This window comes from Pristis pectinata, chromosome 23 (assembly GCF_009764475.1).
Source record: "Pristis pectinata isolate sPriPec2 chromosome 23, sPriPec2.1.pri, whole genome shotgun sequence".
NCBI classification, from domain to species: domain Eukaryota; kingdom Metazoa; phylum Chordata; class Chondrichthyes; order Rhinopristiformes; family Pristidae; genus Pristis; species Pristis pectinata.
In genome coordinates, this window is record NC_067427.1 from 19620136 (window position 1) to 19638937 (window position 18802).

Sequence of the window (18802 nt, forward strand, 5' to 3'; positions counted from 1 at the left end):
TCTGGAAGAAACAAATCTTGCCATTTAAGAATAAGAGAGTGCCCTTTTAAGACCAAGACAAGGTACATTTTCTCAGAGAATCAGAAGTCCTTAATTCTACTCCTTGAAGGACAATGGAAGCAGTCTTAAGGCACAAGTAAAATTTTTTTTTAAATTTTACTTACAGCGTGGTAACAGGCCCTTCCGGCCCAACGAGTCCGCGCCGGCCATTTTAAACCCCCAAATTAACCTACCCGTACATCTTTAGAATGTGGGAAGAAACCGGAGCACCCGGAGGAAACCCACGCAGACACGGGAGAACGCACTAACTCCTTACAGACAGCGATGGGAATCGAACCCCGATTGCTGGCGCTGTAATAGCGTTGCGCTAACCACTACGCTACCGTGATAAACAAAGGGGTTAAAGGTTACCACAGGTAACTGGGAATACAAAATTGAGATTACAATCAGATCAGCCATGATAATGAAAGGCTGAACAGGCTTGGGTAAAGTGACCTACTCCTGCTCTTAATTCAGATATGCACATCATAGATTTTTACAACAAAATTGAAAGTAATTTAGTACATTCCAAAACAATAGTCTTGCATCTAAACCACAAAGGAAAAGGTGAGTTTGGCTTGGAATATTGGGAAATACATTAAGAAGGTACAACAATGGGCAAGCAATGGCTAACAGTTAATATATGAATAAGCAAATTCACATGAAGTGCAAAATCCCAATAGGAAAATTGATCCAACCATGGCTAACAAGACATGTTAAAGATAGTATTAGACTAAAAGAAAAGGCTTATGTTGCAAAAAAAAGTAGGAAGCCTCTGTAGTATGAACATTTCACAATGAAGCAAAGGAGGACTAAGACATTGACTAAAAAGGAAAGCAAAACACATTTAATTAGTAAGAAACATAAACGTACAGTAAAACACTTTGGAGGTGCATAAAAAGGAAAACATTGCCAAAAGTTAATGTTGATCCCTTGCAGACTAAGATGAGAGAAATTGTATTAGAAAATAAGGAAATATCAGAGAAACTAAACAAATTGTCTATCTTCATAGAAGACAACAATAAAAACCACCTGGGAATACAGAAGAACAACAGGCCTAAAGAATTTATGGGATTGAAAGAAATTAGCAATAGTAAGAAAGTGTGGAAAAAAATTAGTGGACCAAAAGTCGATAAATCCTCAGGAGCAATGAACTGAATCCAAAGTTTTCAAAGAGATGGTGATGGAGTCAGTGGATGTCATCTTTCAAATTCCATAGATTCTAGAATGGTTCTAGAATTATAACACCAAGATTCAAAAGGAGGGAGAAAAAGCTGGGAACTACAGACCTGATGGCATGACATCAGTAATAGGGAAATTGATAAAATCTGTTATGCACGCTTTGAAAGGGAGAATAACACTACACCTATGCAAATCCCCACAGCATCTGGCAACCCTGTGACCTCTGTCTTAGAGGCTGATGTCAGAACTTCCTTCAAGAGGGTGAACCCTCACAAGGTGTCAGGCTCTGATGGTGTATCTGGCAGGGTACTGACGATCTGTGCCAACCAACTGGCTAGAGTGTTCAAGGAAATCTTCAACCTCTGCTGCAGTCAGAGGTTCCCACCTGCTTCAAAAAGGCAGCAATCATACTGGTGCCCAAGAAGAGCAGGACGAGCTGCCTCAACAAGCATTGTCCGGTAGCACTCGTGTCTACTGTGATGAAGTACTTTGAGGGGTTGGTCATGGCTAGAATTAATTCCTGCCTGAGCAAGGACCTGGACCTACCTGCTGCAATTTGCCTACTGCCACAACAGGACTACAGCGGATACAATCTCACTAGTTCTTTACTCAGCTTTGGATCACCGAGATAACAGCAAAACATATGTCAGGCTACTGTTTATCAATTACAGCTCAGCGTTCAACACCATCCTCTCAGTACTCATCAACAAACTTCAAAACCTGGGCCTCTGTACCTCCCTCTGCGACTGGATCCTTGACTTCCTTATCGGGAGACGACAGTCAGTGCAGATTGGTAATAACATCTCCTTGCTGACAATCACAGGCGCACCTCAAGGATGCATGCTTAGCCCACTGCTCTACTCTCTACATGTGACTGTGTGGCTAGGTACAGCTCAAATGCCATCTATAAATTTGCCAATGACACCACTGTTGGCAGGATCTCAAGTGGCAATGAAGCGGTGTACAGGAGTGAGATCAGCAGGTTGAGTGGTGCCACAACAACAACCTTGCACTCAATGTCAGAAAGACCAAGGAATTGATTGTGGACTTCAGGAAGGGGAAGTCAGGAGAACACACACCAGTCTCATTGATGGGTCAGCAGTGGAAAGGGTGAGCAACTTCAAGTTCCTGGGCGTCAACATCTCAGAGGATCTATCCTGGGCCCAACACATTGTTGCAAACACAAGGAAGACATGCCAGTGGCTCTACTGCATTAGTAGTGTGAGGAAATTTGGTATGTCACCAAAGACTCTTTTGCAAATTTCTACAGATGTACAGTGGAGAGTATTCTGACTGGTTGCTTCACTGCCTGGTATGGAGGCAGGATTGAAAGAAGCTGCAGAGGGTCGTAGACTCGGCCAGCTCCATCATGGGCACAACCCTCTCCACCATTGAGGACATCTTCAAGAGGTGGTGCCTCAAGAGGGCCTTCACCATCCAGGACATGCCCTCTTATTACTACCATCAGAGAGGTGGTACAGGAGCCTGAAGATCCACACTCAATGTTTTAGGAACAGCTTCTTCCCCTTTGCCATCAGATTTCTGAACGGTCCATGAACCCTACCTCATTATTCCTCTTTTGCACTATTTATTTATTTTTTTGGTAACTTATGGTAATTTGTCTTGCACTGTGCTGCTGCCACAAAACAACAAATTTCACGACATATGTCAGTGACAATAAACCTGATTCTGTAGTGATAAAATGGCACTTATAAAATAATGGGGAGAGTCAACAAGGATTTATGAAGGGGAAATCATGTTTGACAAATGTTACAGTATGTTGGTGGTTTACCTGGATATTCTGAATGCCTTGGAAAAGGTAACACACAAAACTTATTCAACAAAATTGGGAACGTGGAACTAGGGATAACAGATGGGCATGGGCTGAAGATTGGTTAACAGAGAAAATAAAATGTTGGAATAACATTTTCAGGTTGGGAGGAGCCAACTAATGAGGTGCTGTAGGGAGCCTCTCTCAATCTGTCAATGACTGGATGAGGGGAATCGTGCAATATATCCAAGTTTGGAGATGATACAAAACTGGGTGGCAGAGAGAGGGGAATGAAGGGAAGCTTCAAGGGAACAAAGTCAGGTTAAGTGAATAGTGAGGGCATTGCAGATGATAGTGATAGGTGGTGTTCACAGGAACCTGGATGTTCTTCTACACTGAATGTTCATGTGCAGGCACATGAACAAATTAGGGGAACAAATATGTTGGCCTTAATTTCAAAATGATTTGAGTACAATAATAAGAAACTTCTTACTGAACTTATGTAGCACCCCGATGAGCCCACACCTAGAATATGGAGTATAGGTCTGATCTTCCCAAGGAAAGATGTGTTTGCAACAGAAGAAATCAATGACCACACACCAGTGGGAGATTATCCAATGAGAAGAGTTAAACAGACTGGGCCTAAACTTGCTTATTTAGCAAAATGAAACGTGATGAAAATCTGAAATAAAACCAGAAAATGCTGAAAAGCCTGTTTGGCAGCATCTGTGGAAAGCAAACCAGCGCTAATGTTTCAGATCAGCAATCTTTCATTTGCAGGTACACTTAAGCTATTCAGTGTTTCTCGAATCTCTCGTTGCACTGAGATCTATGCTTAATGCCAATGGCACATTCATACTCTTGCCTCCCTCTCCAACAACACCTACTCACAACCGCAAAGGCATTTTGGTCCACATTCTATTTAATCCTTCATCACACTTGGTGCTTCAGCAGGACTTTTAAGCATCAAAGATCACAAACTACAACAATCCTTGAATCCTAAAACTCCTTCGGATCTTTCTCCCACTTCACTTTCCTATGACTCCACCTCTGCCCCATCTTACCCCTTGCTGTGCTTTCACTATCCCATCTGATCCTGAATGATCAGCCCTCAGCAGAAGCCTTAAAACATTAAACTGGCTCTCTCCAGAGATGCTACTTGACCTGCTGGATAGTTCAAGCATTTTCTGCTTTTTTTCCTCAAAACAAGGGGACGCCCATTCAGGGGACAAATGAGATGAATTTACTTCACCCAGGTAGTGAATCTTTGGTATTCTCTACCCAAGAGTATTGTGGAAATTCAGTTGCTGTGTATATAATCAAATCTCATTAAAAGATGGTATTTTTCCTGGCTAAAATGTCTAAAATTAGGGAAGGTGGTTATTCTATTCAAGAAAAAGATCTATTGATTTTCTGATATTAGGGAAACCAAGAAATTTGGATTAGGAAATGGGGAAGTGGCATCAAATGGAACAGCAGGCACAAGCGACCAAATGCACTACATCTGCCTTTATTTCTTTTGTTCATATGTTAAATCCACAAGCTGGGAGGGAGGGCATCAGCCTTGGTTCAGTATCTCATTGGGCCACAATAGCATTTGGAAACACAAGCTTTTACTGTTCTTTTCTAGTTTGCTTGAACTGAGTGACTTGCTTTGCCTCTTCAGAGAGCAACTAACTCTTAACAATATTAATGTGGCTTGCTACTTAGTCCAAAATGGTTAAGGAGAGCAGAATTCCTTCCTTAAATTTAGCTCAACTTTTCTAAATAATCCAGAGCTTCACATTCATTTCTACTCAGCTTTTTTAAAAAAAATCCATAAATGTAAATAAAGTCCAAACTCATTCTTAAACTGTCTATTCCAAACTCTCATTCCCTGAATTATAGTCCAGGTGTCCAACAATGTGTTGGGTTCAGGTTAATTAAGATCTCAAAAAAAATGTGGTGTCCTCAAATTCAGGTTGAATCAACTGAGGCCCAGCACTTCATAAATAATCAGAATCAAAACCAGATTTATTATCACTGACTTATATGATATGAAATTTGTTTTTACAGCAGCAGTACAGTGCAAAGTAAATGCACCAACGCTCGGTACCATGGATCGTGATAGGGAAGACTACCCAGAAATTGCCAGAAGAGTGCAGACAACACAGGAAGCATTCTCAGTAAGATCCTACATAAGACAATTTAAAAAAATTAGAGCACACAGTATTGGGATCAATATACCGTGTGGATCAACAATATCTTAACTGGCAGAAAAGAGTAGAAATATATAGGTGATTTATGGGTTGGGAGACTGAGTGGGGGCCTAGCTGCTCACAGCCAAAATCAAATCCTTTAGATAAGGAGAATCAAGTGTAAATCACATGCAATCTATATAAATTTACTAATGACCATGAATTTATATAGATTACACTTGAATCTCCTCAAGCTGGCTAATAGTGTAGACTGTGAGAAGGCTGCAGACAGGCTTCATGAGGATGTCGACAGGCTATGTGAATGGGTGAAGACTTGGCAGATGTAATGTGGAAAATGTGAAGGTATACACTTTTGTAGAAAAAACAGTAACAGTATTTTTTTTAAATGGAGAGTGATTGAAAGGTTTCGGTGTTCAGAGGTACCCAGGTATCCTGCATACAAATTGTAAGTTAACAGACAGCAATTAGGAAAGTCCTTGCTGCAAGAGAATTTGGGTATAGAGTAAAGACATCTTACTGGAATTACATAGAGCCCTGGTGAGACCCAAAATATTGTGTACAGATCTGGTCTTAGTACCCAAGGAAAAATATAATTTTGATGGAGGGGGTGCAGTGAAGATTCACTATACGTGGTATGATTGGTTTGTCATATGAAGAGAGATTGAACACTCAATATTAGAAGAATGGGAGATGCTTAGAATATAGAACAGTACAGCACAGGAACAGGCCCTTCGGCCCACCATGTCTCTGCCAACCATGATGCCATTCTAAACTAATCCCATCTGCCTGTAAGTGGTCCGTCTCCCTCTATTTGCTGCCTGTTCATGTCTCTGTCTAAAAAGCCTCTTAAACACTGCTAATGTATCTACTTCTACCACCTTCCCTGGCAGTGAGTCCCAGGCACCTACCACCATCTGTATGGAAGAACTTGCCTTGCAAATCTCCTTTAAATTTTCCAGCTCTCACGTCAAAGCTATGCATTCCAGTATTTGACATTTCCACCCTGGGTAAAAGACTCCATCTACCCTGTCTATGCCTCTTATAATTTTATATACTTCTATGAGGTTGCCCCTCAGCCTCTGGTGCTCCTGAGAAAACAATCCAAGTTTGTCCAACCTCCCCTTGGAGCGAACACTCTCTAATCCTGTCAACACCCTGGTGAACCTCTTCTGCACCCTCTTGAAAACCTCCACATCCTCCCTATCATGACCAGAACTACACACATTACTCCAAATGTGGCCTAACTAAAGTTTTATAAAGCTGCAACATGACTTTGCAAACTTTGTATTCAATAATCCAACCAATGAAGGCAAGCATGCCGTACACCTTCTTTAGCACCCTATTCACTCGTGTTGCCACTTTCAGGGAGATAGGGCTTGTAAAAGAATAGACACTACTTGAAATTAGCAGAGGACTGGGTAATAGAGAGATGTGGGCCAAATGCGGGCAGATGGGACGAGCCAGCTGGCCAACACAGTCGGCATGGACGAGTTGGGCTGAAGGGCCTGTTTCCATGCTGTATGACTCCATATCAGAGCTTTTCCAAATGAACAACACTTCGAATTTATTTCTTAAGATGATTTAATTCTCCTGATATACAGAGGTAGGAGATGCTGGTGTGATATGCATTACGTGAAATAACTCAGACATTGTTCTCATTATAGATCCCAGCCTATCGTTATGCATCCACTTTAGTGATACAGCATCTGGCACAAGGGAGATCTTGTGCAGAGAACCTATTATGTTCTTTTTATTGGGTGGATATCACACTAATAACACCTACATGTTTGACAAGATAGATGTGTGGTGACTAGTTAAAGTGCATGAAACTAAGGTCAAGGGTCTAAAATAAAGGGTCTATGACAGAGCTCAGATTAGAGCTTTTGTTTTAGAAATCTGATGTCAGGCATGTGACTGATAGAAGCTGATACGGACACCACTACATGTGATTAAGGCAATAATGCTGGAGAAGTCAGCTTGCCTATCCTGCCAAAGGATTTGGAATATTTTGTGGAGACAGTTGGTTTCTTTCCAGTACCTTAAGGTGCTTGCCATAGGTAGTCCAAATCTGAAGCATGTGTGCAGCAAATCAAGAGATTTGAGATCTTGATCTTCAGATACTCATTTCCTCATATGGAAAAGGCTATGCTGTCACAGAAAAGCCATCATCAATGTCTACCTTTGTTGGTGAGTGGCTCCAGAGATATGGGAAGTGATCCATGATCTCCAGGCTTCATGGCACAGCTGGGTTAACCAACCTGACCATACTCATCAGGTTCAGCCTGGTCAAGTCTCAGAATAATTGCTAAAACCTATGAAGTGCTGAATGGAAAGTTTAGCACAGTGTACGTCAACCACATGCTGCCAGTTAAAATTTCAAAACAAAACAAGCCACACAGATCACATCAAAATGGTGGCCTTCACCAAGATAGCTACCCTCCTCCATCCTGTCGTACTGTTTACCAGCAATATCATAGTTGAATTGGCTCTCTGCCACATGGCAAAAAATTAAAAGCTACCCCACTTTAGAATCCATTTCCAGCATAGGAGCAGCTACTAGGACTGCTCCCACTTTCTTCTCTTTATTGAAGCAAAGTCTGTTTTCAATTAGGTAAATATAATTGCATTTATAATTGTGTTGGAATACTGCAGCCTAGATCTCCCTGGAGAGGGGGGCAGGGTGGGCACTTCCCCAAAGCAGAGCCCAGATCATCATTCAACTACTTGAATGTTGAATGGCGGGGAAGGTGGTAGATACAAGGGATGTGGTGAAGGTCGGAGGTGTCAAGCTAAGTGGGTGAAGGGAGGGGGCCCTGATAGAGGGAGGACAAAGAGCAGTTTGGGATATCCTCCAACTACAATTAATAGCTGTTTCCTGATGCAGATCTAAGAATTCAGAGAGACATTCCCTTCATGTGGCACCCCATGCCTCTTTCCAGTCCAAATTTCCCTAGCAATGAAAGCAGCGTAACAAGCAAAGCAGCCTCCTGCACGCAAGAAAATACCCAAATCGCTGGCACCAGTGATCCAGCAGCTGAACAAGGCTCAGTTCAGAGGCAGAATCTGCTATTCACATTTTGGACGAGGCTGATTTCTGCAGTATAGCACGTGATCCACTGTCTGAACAATGCAGCACGCTGCAAAAAAACTTGCAATCTACACTTTGCCTCTCAAATTCACCAGGATGTCCCAAGGCTGATAGTTATTCCCCAAGCAACATGAAGAAAAATAACCTGGTCATTTATAAATTGTTGTTCTAGGATCGTATGCATAAATTGATTACCATGCTTCCTGCACTTCAATGGTTACTATTTCAAAAGGTACTCCATTGGAACATCCAAGGTCTTAAAAGACATTATAGAAAGTGCAAGCCTCTCTTTAAATTTCCTCTTCAGCAGCAATCCAGACACAAACATAGATGAAAAATATGACGTGGATCCAAGCAATTAGATTCATTGTCCAATTGGGTGCAGTCAGTCACCAGTGAAGCCTCAGAGTGCACTTTCATTCACCCAGATCAGGCTATGTCTCTGAACTCAAGTTTTGCTGCACCAGCTTTCCCTCCATGCCAACAGGAAACAGAGGTCACACATCCTGTGCTCAGAGTCTGCCACTGTCAGCATGTGTAATTTGAGACGCAAATGAGCAAAACACATCTACTTGCACAGACGCAACATGCAAACAGCTGATTGAAAAATTCAAAACCAGCTCTTATTACACAAGGCTATTATGGAGCGAAGGCAGATAGATGGAGTCAAGTTACATATAACCCACGATTAAATAGCAGTAAAGGATAAAGAAATTGACTTGCTTCCTACTGTTCCTGTGTAACATGCTCAACTGGTCTCCTCCTATTAAAAACAAATGAATTAGGATGAATATGCTACTCAGCCGTTCAATATGATCATGGTTGATCTGCGCGTAATTCAACACTCCATTCCCATCTACATTCGTAACCTTTCACCTCCTTGTTTATGAAGAATATATCAAACTCTGCCTTGTTCATGAAGAATATATCAAACTCTGCCTTGTTCATGACGCTTTGAGAAAGCGTTCCAAAGACCTGCAAGTTATAAAAGAATTTGCCTTACTTCTGGCTAAAGTGGATGACTCCTAAACAGTGACAATCCCACAAACAGAAACACCCTCTCCACATTCACCCTGTCTAGATCTCTCAGGATCTTATATATATGTTTCTTATCTAATGCCGTCAGGAAATCCAAGTTCAAAAGGCAGATTAGGTCATGTGCTTGAAAGACCAAATGGCTTCTTTCTCCCCTACAACATACGAGAGTCTGAATGGCCTCCTACAGTTCCTATGCTCCCTCAGATCACAGCATGGATTTCTCCACTGGTTTAGCTGCAGAACTTATCATCCCAGATGTAGGAAGCAATGGCCATGAGGGCTACAACTGGCAAACCATGATGAAAACTTCAACAAAATCCAGTTCCCTAAAGCCAAGTGACTTCCAACCCCTACGTCTTGCAGTTAGAGTAGCTCCTCACACCATCAGTCCAGCCTCAGCTTGAAATTAGATCCCAAGACAAAAAGCAAGTGCAGCTCAACTCAGAAACCACCTCTGCCACAACCAAACACCACTTCTAATCACTGAAAATGTGAACTATCCACTGGCTGGAGTCCACATTTGAAACTAAAGGAAGATGGTTATGGATGTTGCAATCAGTCATCTTAGCTGCAGGAGTTCCATCCACAAGGCACTGATGAGGCCTAAACACCTTCAGCTGTCTTATCAATGAGATGCCTTGTCATGAAGTCAGAAGTGACATGTTTACTGAGGACACCACATTGCTCAGCTTCAAATGTGAAGCAGCCCAGCAACATTCAGACACATTATAATAGATAACAAGCAGTATTTCTGCCACACAAGTGCCAAGTGTTAAACATCAGCAACAGAACACATCAGCAAACCCTCAATGTTCAATGGCATTATAATCATCATACTCTCCTATGTCCACATAATGAGGATCACCATTGACCAGAAATTTAACTGAACAAGCTACATAACTACAATTGTAGGCAAGACCCTGAATGCTGTGTGACAAAAAACTTAGTACAAAATTCTCCAAAGCATTTCTATCTTTTACAAGACACAAATCAGGAGTGTGATGGAACACCACTCCCTTCCATGGACAAGTGAAACTCCAGTGACACTTAAGAAGCTCGACAACATCTAGGATACTGCAGCCTAATCCTCCATCCAAAACATCCACTCTCTCCTCTACAAAGAATTGCCAAGACTTCCCACAACTCTCCAACCTGGAGTAACAGATACATGAGAATGCCACTGCCTGCAAGTTCCCCTCCAAATCAAACATTATCGTGACTTGTAAATATAACCGCAGCTCCTTCATCACCTCTGTATGTAAATCCAAAAACTCACTACCCAGCAACAACATCAGCAATTCATGAAGCTAGCTCACCAACACCTTGTCATTTTGGGGTACCAGCAGACATAACAGGTTGAATGGCCTCCCTCTCTAAACTTTCTGTGATTCTGCAATTGAGTCAATACCCTACCAGCAACACAAACACAGCCCCTAACTGAATAATAAAAGATGAAATTCTGCTTATTGGGTCAGTGCCATTCTATGAAATAACTGTCCAACTTCTGCCCCATTACGCAGCTTTTCCCCTTTTAACCCTGCAAACTACCACACTTAAAGTAAATGTTCAATTACCTTTTGAAAATTTCCAGGCAGTCTGATTGCACCAGCTTTCCAGGTAGGTGTGTTACAGATCTTAACAACTCTCTATCTCAAGTAATAGCTCCATGGTTCTTTTACCAGTTTAAATCTGCGACTGCTGATTACAGACAAATTTGCCACAGGAAATAGTCTCTCCCTACTTGTTCTATCAAAACCTCAGATTCAAGGGCTCTTCCTAACCTCCCATTGAGCGGTTGCTGCAGAATACACAGCATCACAGGCAGCTGCAGCATGGCACAGTGGCAGGTTAGAAGGCTCAATCTTACATCTAATGGAGTTCAATATATGAACCAAAAGGCATGCAGACTGAAAGCGAGGGCGAGGGCGATTCTGATTCTCAGGGGCAGCAAGCACAAGGAACCGATTACCTCAAGCCCACATGAATGAAAGCAGACATTTGGCAGGAGCACAGACCTGCTCTGTGGTCCCAATGAAAGCTGCTGCTCCGACAAAAAGTTCTTTCTGAAGCTCCTGGCTCAACAACCAATAGCCCTGACGTGATCTTCCATATGGCAGCACCCAGCAATATCAATCATAGGTAACCAGAGTGAGATGCAGCATGAGACAGAGAAACGTTCTGAAAGCAGAGAATGAGCAGGGAAAAGGGTAGGCGTGACTAACATCAAGAATGTGAGGGCAGGCCACGGCAAAAGTGAGCAATGGCATATGTGGATAAGCAGGCACGCGATGGTAGGGAAGGATGTGCAAGAACAAGGGGTGGGGCAAGCATGGTCGAGAATGGCAGTGAGAGTGGGGGAGGAGGTGGTGAGTCAACCAGGAACAAGACTGAGGGCATTGCTTCTTCATCCGTTGATATAAAACATGCTGCATCAGAATTGGAATCAAATCGAAAAACATACATATGACTAATTACCCATAGTAACAGAGGTTTACAAGATCTGAGGAGTCAACAACCACAGGATAGTGATCAGTAAACAGACATTGAGCCACATATGAAATAATTGGTACATCTTACCCAAAACCCAACCAAGAATGGGGATTTTTAAAGAGTAAAATTCTAACTTACACCAGGTGAATACCTGCTCTCAGCCTCCGCTTGAGGAGGAGAGAGGGGCAAGGTTTAGGGACTGATTTCCAGAGCTTTGGACCTAATCAGCTAAAAGCATTGCCCACAATGGTGGGATGTCCAATAGACTTGAATTGGAGGGGAAGGCATATTGATCTAAGGAGGATACTGAACTAGGGTACGGTAGGATCAGATGGGCATTTGAAAATAATGAGAATTTAAATTAAGGTATTGATGGACCAAAGTCAAGTGAGTCAGTGAGCACAAAGCAGGAAGATGCAAATTGTGGCACTGGCAACAGAGTTTTGGATAAATTAGAGAGTTCGTGGTGGGAGACTGGCCAGGAGTGCTTTGGAATAATAGTATTGGGGGTGACAATAGTATGAGAAAAAGAAAATTAACACAGGTGGACAGACAGACACATAGGCTGCGGGTACGGACAGAACCCCAATGTAGCTCTAATTCCAGCTGATCACCTGCTCTCTGCCACTGGTTCACAATAAAAAACATTCGGCTTGCCTTGGTTTAAATCTCTGAGGTGGAAATCTCCAGTGAATGTGAACAGCCTGGACTAATCATAATCAGTGTCTGAAACACTGGATAAAAATAGCACAATCACTTATAGCTGCTTATGTATGGTGGCTCAGATTCTCAAAAGGGATTTCCTGTGTATGTGTGTAGTAGGACATTGAAGCTCTCCCACAGGATGTATGTTCTCTATAAACGCAACCTCAATGATGCAGACTTTCACCAAAATCGGAGAAACAGATTTGTCAACAGACTCCAGGCCACAAACACCCACTCACAACACATTACCAGAAACAGCCATCACCTGACTCCGGGGGGGGGGGGGGGGGGGGGGGGGGGGGGGGGGGGGGAAGAAGAGAAGAGAGCGAGAGAGAAAAAAAGGGCATTATGCAAGGTGAAGTAACATATCTTTCAGCTTCAGAGACTCCATCATTGTTCAGCGATCCAACCACATGCCAGGGCACTCTCTCAGAGCTGGGAAACACCACAGCAGAACTACCCACAGTAACAACAAAACCAAGCACGGAATACTGGTTCAGTTACCACTCAGTTCAGTCCCATTCCCTAAAGAAACAAATCACCTGCCTTGGTTGATTTGCTAGATGTTTTCCTGAAATCTGTACACCAAAAGTACAAACTTCTACAATGGTAGCCAAGTTTTCCATCAAGTAGTGGATATTATAATTAACAATCAGAACCAATAGTCCTGGGTGCTATGTTACTCCTTTCAGGACATCTGACAAATTATATTACATAATCCAGGCACTCCATTCCATCTTCAATTCAACATGAAAAAAAAGATGCCTCCTGACCTAAATTACGCAAGTCTTCATTGCCCTTCTAACCCACTCCAGAACTCAACTTTCCACTGGATGCACAAGTTTCCTGAACTCCCTCCTCATCCTCTCATCTCTGGCTCAAACTGCATCCCATTTAACCCTTGGATTAGTTTTATGGATCATCTTCAGAATCTTGCAAACTTCAATTTTAGCTTTAGATCCTTTCTTTGAAAATAAAGCAAACACAAGCTTGTATCCTAACCTTACATCACTGAGTCCCAGATTCATTTAATCTAAGAGCCAAGACCTCATCAACGGATGCACACAATACAGTAACTTAAATTAAAAATCAGATTACTCTGGCTTCAGTTTTATAGACATACAAAAAATATGAACTAGGAGCTGGCTTAGACCACTTGGCTCCTCAAGTCTGCTCCACCTTTCAATAAAATCATGGCTGATCCAATTCTAACCTCAGTTCTGCATTCCCATCTTTCACCTCCTTGTTTATCAAGAATCTACCTATTTCTGCCTTAAAATATTCAAAGTACCTTTGGGAAAGAGGTCGAGAGACTCTCAACCCTCAGAGAAAAAGAAGTTTCACCTCACTTTATTTTAAATGGGTGAACCCCCCCCCCCCCCGCCCCCAGGTCTAGATTCTCCCACAAGATGAAACATACTTCCAAATCCACCTTGTCAAGACTCCTCAGCATTTTACACATTTTATGTTTATGTCTTAATCAAGTCCCTTCTCTCATTTCTAAACTCCAGTAGACAAAAGCCAGACTGCAACCTTTCTTCATAAGGCAACCTGCCCATTCCATTAAACCTTCTCCAAACTGTTTCCAACACATTAACATCCTTCTCTAAATAAGGAGACTAATACTGTACCCTCACCAATGCCCAAAATAATTGAAGCAAAACCTTCTTATTTTTGTATTCAATTCTTCTAGCAATACATAATAGCACTCTGTTAGCTGTCCAAATGACATGGAGCTTCAAGTTCCTAGGAGTGAACATCACCAATAGCTTGTCCTGGTCCAACCACATAGATGCCATGGCCAAGAAAGCTTACCAGTCTCTGCTTCCTCAGGAGACCAAACAGATTTGGCATGTTCCCTTTGATCTTCACCTACTTTTATTGATACACCATAGAAAACATCCTATCCAGATGCATCACAGCTTGGTATGGCAACTGCTCTGCCCACAACCGCAAGAAACCGCAGAGGGTTGCAGACACAGCTCAGCACATCACGGACCAGTCCTCCCCTCCATGGACTCTGTCAACACTTCTCGCTGCCTCGGTAAAGCAAGCCAACATAATCAAATACCCCACCCACCCAGGACATTCTCCCTTCTCCCCCTCCCATCAGGCAGCAGATACAAAAGCCTGAAAACACATACCACCAGTGTCAAAGACAATTTCTATCCTCCTATTATAAGACGACCAAATGGTCCCCTAGTAATGATAAGACGGACTTTTGACCTCACAATCTCTTGTTATGTGACCTTGCACCTTATTGTCTATCTGCACTGCACTTCATAGCTTTGACACTTTATTCTGCATTCTGATTTTACCATGTACTACCTAATTGCACTATTGTGATGAATTGATCTGTATGAACAGTATGCAAGTAAAGTTTTTCCCCTGTACCTGGGTACACATGACAATAATAAACCAATTTACCAATGCCAAGCCTTTTACAATTCATGCACTAGGACACCCAGATCCATCTGTAATCCGCCACTCTAGATATGCTGCTTATACTTTTCCTGCCAAAACGCACAATTTGACATTTTCCTCGATCGGGCATAGAATGTCTCATTGACAGATCTCCCCCCTAAAACCAAAGCTCATTTGACTCTGGAATAGGCTTAAGCCAATGTTCATCAATTCATCAGAAACAGAGACACAGACAACTCATGAAATACACAGATAGAGATGCAGAGATACTGAAAAAAAGTAATTCTAAAGCACCTTTCAAAGTCCCATACTTGACATGCCAGAAAGTTTTATAGTAGTGGCTGTGCTTAATATGTTACTTTTACTGTAATCATTAAGCACATATTAAGCACAACCACTGCTGTAATGTAGAAAATAAGGCAATGGATTATACAAAGCAAGCTCCAACAGAAAATGTGATCATTACCATACAGTAACATGAACTGAGGCATCAGTATTGGCCAAAATAATAGGACACTTATCCAAAAAAGTCGTGGTGGTGCTGGAGGAACGGGGGTGGTGGGGAGCGAGAAAGAGAGAGACAGAGACAGAGCCAGAGCCAGAGAGACGGGGGCGGAAAGAGAGGGGACAGGCAGAAAGCTGAGAGGAGGAACAGTGAGGGGGGAAAGGGGGGGAGGGGGGAAAGGGGGGAGGGGGAAAGGGGGGAAAGGGGGGGAGGGGGGAAAGGGGGGGAGGGGGGAAAGGGGGGAAAGGGGGGGAGGGGGGAAAGGGGGGGAAGGGGGGGAGGGGGGAAAGGGGGGGAGGGGGGGAGGGGGGAAAGGGGGGGAGGGGGGAAAGGGGGGGAGAAGAGGGGGAGAGGAAAATGGGGGAGGGGGAAAGATGGGGAAGAGGAGAGGGTAAGGCAAAGAAGGGGAAGGACAGGACAGAAAGAAAGAAAGAAGATGGATGGGGGTCAGACAGAGGCCGAGACATTGGAGTGGAGGCGGATGGGGGGGGGGGGGGGGGGAGAGACAGGAGTGACGGTCAGAGGGGGAGGAAGGGAAGAGACCGACGGACGTAGTTGAACCCAGCGGAGCGGTTCAGCCCCTCGCGGTTTTAGTCTATTGACGGGGCGATCGGAGTAAGTCCTCACCCCGGTGGAATCGGCCGAGACCGAGGGGCGAGGGAAAGGAAAGGCGGGGTGGAGGAGCGCAGGCCTGTGGCCGCGGCTCCCGGCCGATGTCCGGGCCGGTGCCCAGGCGGAGGCCGATCGGTGCGGCCGGCCAATTGACCGGCAGTCGGAGCCGCGGCAGGTGACGACAGCTCCCCGCACTCACCATCTGCCAGCGGGGCGGCCAATGCGCTCCATGTCGAGCCGTGTCTCTCACCCAGGATCCGGGAAGCGCAGCAGGCACAGGCCGAGGCCGCACCGCAGACTAGGCCAGGCCTCGGCCCCCCACCCCCCCCCTCCCCCACCGACGGTGCCCTCGACACTGGCTCCGCCCCTTGACCAACCGCCCCCCACCGCAGCCCCGCCCCCGGGCAAACCCCATCTTCCGCCCAGGCGGGCTCCGGGCACAGACCCCACCCCCTGGCCCTGCCCCTCCACCAATCAGGGCCGCCTCACGTGACCCCGCCCACAGCGGTCCCGCCCACCACGCCTCTGCACACCCCACCACCGCACACCCCACCACCACCCACCCCCAAAATAGTCAGGGTCAGGCAGGTGGGACCCTTTCCCAGTCAGGGTCTCTTGGTTATGTGACAGAGGTCGGATAGTTCATTTAACCATCGCCCATCGTGCGCAGGTTTTCCCCCAGTTAACAGTTTGGGAGAGGTAAAGCCCCTGCCTCACATACCCCTGACATAGCTGCACACCGCTCACATACCCAATTAAACACCCACATGCATCCAAACGTACCCTGAGGCACAGGATACAAGTGCCATCAATACGCTGGTCACCCGGATCCTGTGCCAGTGGTCATTCTGCACTTGCTCATTGTTTCCAATTCATCAGCCAGCTCGTATGCAGGGATATAGATATAATCTGCTTTCTAGCACTAAACCCAGCAAAATATAAAACATTTGGGACAAAGATGAGCATTTACCCTGCACCTCAAATTTCTCCCCACCCCAAGTTTCTGTTGCTCGAACAAGATCACTAACCACTAAGAGATTGATCAGGAACATTCAGAGGCAGAAATCTGATCTCCCACAGGGGTTTGGTCATTTATAGACTAACTGCTCTGTCTGTTCCACTTAACCTTATCTCACACACGAAATGCAATCCTACAGCTCCCTCAGTGAGCACCCTGCATGGACCCAGGAGCAATCCTAATCCCTCAGTCATCTCTCCTGAAAGGGAGCAGCTGGTTGACTTCTGCTTAAACCACTCAGTGTTGTAGTGATTACATTTTTACAATGGTTGCATCACATTACTTGTCTGTGGAATGGTTCGACTGCTGGAATGCCTTGGGCAGAATGTGACCAGTCAGGATTACATGATGTAAATTCCCTTGGAGCACTTAAATCTTCCTCATTCTCTGTGTACAAATTCAAGCTTCATTCTGTGTGATAACCCAACTTCCATTACCAAACTATCACACAGATTGTAACTCTGCCTGAAAACATGTCTTTGAAAATTTATTACAAACATGTTATCTGGCAGTTTGGGTGTTGCATGTACAAAATTTGGAAAGTAGTGAGTCCCAAGGTTCTGTCCTGTTACAACATATAATGATGACTTGGAGTTTGGTCGAGGAGCAAAATTCTAGAAATTTGCCAATGATATAAAAGCAAATGGCTTCACAAATACTGCAAAAGACTTCAGGAAGATATTAGCAAGTTACAGGATGGGGAGGCAGGAAGCAGATGCAATTTCATGTGGTCAGATGCAAAGACATATATATGTAGGTTTTCTTTATTGGAAACTTCTAAAGTGAGCGTAAATATATGAAGGCTGGAACACTATTTTACAGGACCTCGTGATCTGCCAAGAGGACCCGGAGTTCAGAAGATTCCCGCCAAACACAAATTCAATGCTTTTGAATGCATTTTGCAAAACAAAGACTGTACTTAGAATTCAAAATGATGACGATATCTCCAGAAAGAAGATGAACAAAAGGTGTGAACATTGATGATGGGTTATCACTGTCCCATTGAATTATGTTTGATCAGATTTAAGAATTAAAGAACATTTGATGCTTCTTTCTAAAATGAAGTGTACTTTTTTGTCTCTCTTGGGAGGCTCAAGTTAGGGCAGCTTTGAAGCTACTCTTTGGCTGAATAGCATTTGTTCTGTACACTGATTGGGCTCTTCCACCCTTCCTGTCTGTTTATTCATACACATTGTGGCATATTGAAGCCCCCAATTTCCATTCACTTAGTATCAGCAAGACCAGGTTCACAGCACCTGAATCCTAGCAGCATCTTTTCTGTAACTTACGAAAACCTGGGCCCAGATCTCATCAGAAGGCAGTTTTGAATTGCAAACATGCAAAATACTGGAAATACCTCAGCTGATTTGGCAGAATCCATGGACAGAGAAAGAGTTTCTCGGCAACACCTCTATATAATCTGCCCACATGACACCATCTCTACTCTGACCTCTTTTATCCCAGCCTCCTGCACTATTTGAATGAACTTCAGAGAACACCACCTCACTCCTTAGTTAGGAATTTGATAGATTCTGGATTAATGATTGCCTTCAGCCATTTCAGATGGTGATTTTCCTAGTCCCATTTACACCTCCTCCGTGGCCAAATAAAAGCAAATCATTGAGAGAGCTCAATTACAAACAGAAAATGCTGGCAATATTCACCAAGTTGGACAGTATCTGCGGAGGCTGGAATTTAGAGTTAACACTTCACGTCAATGGCCTTTCATCAG

The 18802-nt window shown here is 43.9% G+C and overlaps 1 protein-coding gene and 1 long non-coding RNA gene across 11 annotated transcripts in view; one reads left to right on the forward strand and one right to left on the reverse strand.

Annotated features, from left to right (window-relative positions):
• The window catches only part of LOC127582015 (retinoic acid receptor RXR-alpha-A), a 104601-nt gene that overhangs the window by 58536 nt on the left and 27263 nt on the right, over positions 1 to 18802 (reverse strand). Inside the window, exon 1 of one of the 10 annotated variants that reach the window (XM_052036930.1) lies at positions 16252 to 16367. The exons of 6 other annotated variants lie outside the window; for them this stretch is intronic. The gene's annotated coding sequence lies outside the window, so the exon portion shown is untranslated. Of the gene's footprint in view, positions 1 to 11331; positions 11452 to 16251; positions 16368 to 18802 lie in introns of those variants that run through there. 3 more of the 10 variants (XM_052036935.1, XM_052036932.1, XM_052036934.1) reach the window with 3 other exon arrangements.
• LOC127582016 (uncharacterized) lies at positions 15981 to 18130 on the forward strand. Its single transcript, XR_007958049.1, has 2 exons — positions 15981 to 16055; positions 17893 to 18130. It is a non-coding gene; the product is annotated as an uncharacterized LOC127582016 (long non-coding RNA).